The following is a 3,365-nucleotide window of genomic DNA, read 5'->3' as shown; positions in this document are numbered from 1 at the left end:
GGTGGGTCTCTTGTTTTTGACAAAAGTTCCCTCGCATCAAGGCTTTCAGGGAATATATATTGGTTCGATAATGCTTAAGGGTGTCTGAGAGAGGAGAAAGGGAGGTGTGGCTGAGTATATCTTCAAGAAAGCTGCAGGCTTTAGATGTTATTGTTGTTGTTCAGCTCTGACTGAAATAGACCACTAATCAAAGAATTTCCAGCCTTGACCACTGCATCTTGTTTTCAGGAAAAGTGCATCTAAGACGACATAATCCAATGTGTCCTTCCATTTTTTTTTTTTTACCACTGGTAGAATATGATTTGTGGATGAGTTGCAGTATGTTTTCTATTAGACATACATCATGTGTAAATTCTATGCAAATTCTGTGCAAAACAGCATCAATCTCCAAATGTTGCTATTCTTTACCAAAAAAAGCCACCAACTATCTCCAGTTATTTCCAAGCATTAGTACATTGTTTCTTCCTCCCTACTTTTTTTATAAATATAATTGGAAGGGGATGGGGACAGCTCCCATAACTTTTCCTAGAGCCCTCATAAAGTAAAGAATAGAAGCAACCAGATAACTTTACCACAGCTGAAACTTTTGGATGAGGAAACTACTCTGTATGGTTCAATAACCTTGTTGCAGAATTGCTAGAGCATTCGACAAATTGCCTTGTGATTTTTGTTCTGCCACCTTGTGCTCTGCGTTCAAATCCCCACCTAAGGTCAACTTTGCCTTTCATTTTTTCCAGGGTCAATAAAATAAAGTAGCAGTCAAATACTGAAGTAGATGTAATTAATTAAACCCCCATGCCCTTCTCTAAAGGTTTCTGGCCTTCCATCTGGATTAAAAACAATTGTTATTAACTCTTAAAATCTTGTTGAAAATTCTCTACATCACAAGCCCAGTCTTGTAATGATTCCACTGCAGACAACAAATAAATGATAGAGGAAGAGATTCCCCTATGTATGTATATGTACATGCACATGATATGATGTGGAGGACCTCATGATTGACATCATTAATCAAATGGTGCAGTAAAATAACAACATGAACCAATCAGGGAAGCAATATGTGCTTCTTCAATATCTCGATCTGCTACAAAGAGCAGCTGAATCTCTTCAAATCACAACCTACTGTCTTAAAGGATAAGAGACATACTAGATAATGTCATCATTAGTGCTCTGCACATTGCAAAATAACTCATTAAACAAGATGGTCATGGCTGGAATGCCCTTTATCATAGATTTGTTCAATCAGGTATGACCTGGAGCTAAATAACATCAGCAACAACTTGTTAGACGGGTTCCTATGAAAAATAATTCCCTACCATTTTCAAGATTGGAATCCCTATCTAGAACAATATAACTTGGTGTTTGTGCCATCTACATAAGGATTTTACCTGCTGCAGTCTTGAAGAGAACTGAAATGGTCCTTGTTTCGATTCTAAACTTTGGTTTCATCCCAAAACACCAGGTAGAAAAAGAAAAAAAAGGAATTTAAAATTGGTTCAAATTTTTAAACTTTTTTCTTATTTTTCATTATTTTCGTTATGTTATTGTTTTTGTTGTTGTTAATGCATTGCAGGGTGTCAGGATGGGAGAGGGGATTATTCAAGAAGAAAAATTTATCAAATGTTAACACATTCAAATTTTAAATTGAAAGTTGTGTATGTGTGTGTATAAATAGAATGTTACATACATACAGATATATATTTAAACATTGAGATGTATTGAAATATCCAGATATGGGAATATTTTATTCTGAAACGCATAATAATAATGATGCTGAATAGCATAAATAGAATAGAACATCCTTATATTGCAGAAAATTTGTTCAGTCAGGCAACAAATTTATACACATGGTCCCATGTGGTTAAATAATAACAAAAGATAATACATGCAAACACAGCTAGAAAACATACACACACACACACACACACACACACACACACACGGCCACTAACAAATTGTTCAGTCCTATTTATGCTATTCAGCATTATGCATTTGAGAATAAAATATTTCTATATCTGTATATTTAAATATATATATATATATATATATATATATATATATATATATATATATATATATATATATATATATATATATATATATATGTGTGTGTGTGTGTGTGTGTGTGTAGAAAGAGAGAGAGATGAATGTGTGTGTGTGTATTTATATGTATGTATGTATGTCAGAAGCAACAGATGGTGGTTCTGCAATATTTTGGTGAATGACCTGCCCTGATGACTTGTTTATAATGACTAAATCTTCATGTTGTACATTAGCTCGCTCCCTCTATCCAACTGATACTACCTGTACAGGTGCACAAGTGTGCCATCTGTGAGGTGAAGTGTTTTGCTCAAGAACACAATGCACTACCTGATCCAGGAACTGAAAGCATGATCTTCCTAACATGAGACCATTTGCTTTCACTTGAACACAATGGACTTACTCAATACTTCTTAGAAGAATAGATATTTATTAATTCATAGCAGGAAACAGTTGACAGTGACTTCGAAGTTTCAACACATACATACACACACCATCATCACATTTATCAAAACCAACCCCTTCACCATATGCATACAACTGAATTTCAATGAGATGTGTAGGTATGTGTTTTTGCATATATGTATGTATATATGCATGTATGTATGTGTGTGTGATTATCTCTGTATACATGTGTGTATGTGTGTTTTCTAGTTGTGTGTTTATATATATTATCTTTTGTTATTATTTAACCACATGGGACCATGTGTATAAATGTTAGTGCATGTGATCTAAGGGCAGATAAGTTTTAATGTTGATGTAAAATGTGCGTATGTATATATATATACACACACGCTCACATTAAACACACAAACAGATATCTTTCTATATACAGCAAATGTATATTTAAGGTTGTGTGTGTAAACATATATGTATGCATGCATGTGTGTATTGATGTGTTTGTGAGTAAGGGTGTGTCTACATTGTCATTGATTGTGATGTTGCCATGTCAACAAACTGGTCGTATGTTATTCTAAGAACCAATGTTTTATCATTCTGAAACATTGAAGAAATATAAGAAAACATTGCCTTTAGATCTATCTATCTATCTATCTATCTATCTATCTATCTATCTATCTATATATATATATATATATATATATACACACATACACAAAAGCAATGTTTTTATATATATGTGTGTGTGTGTGTGTATGTATATAGCTACAGTAAAATTGTGTCAGTGATCAGGTTGCACAAGTGTGACAGAATTCCAACATTCCATAAAATATTATTTAGAAATAAATGTAAAAGATTCTTAAGTAGCCAAACTGACTCTTCAGTTTTAACACACACTCTCAGAAGAGTACACTCAGCAGACATGT

Source organism: Octopus bimaculoides, chromosome 18, assembly GCF_001194135.2.
Source record: "Octopus bimaculoides isolate UCB-OBI-ISO-001 chromosome 18, ASM119413v2, whole genome shotgun sequence".
Classification (NCBI taxonomy): Eukaryota; Metazoa; Mollusca; class Cephalopoda; order Octopoda; family Octopodidae; genus Octopus; species Octopus bimaculoides.
The sequence above is the reverse complement of the archived record's forward strand: the minus strand, read 5'-3'. Positions refer to the sequence as shown.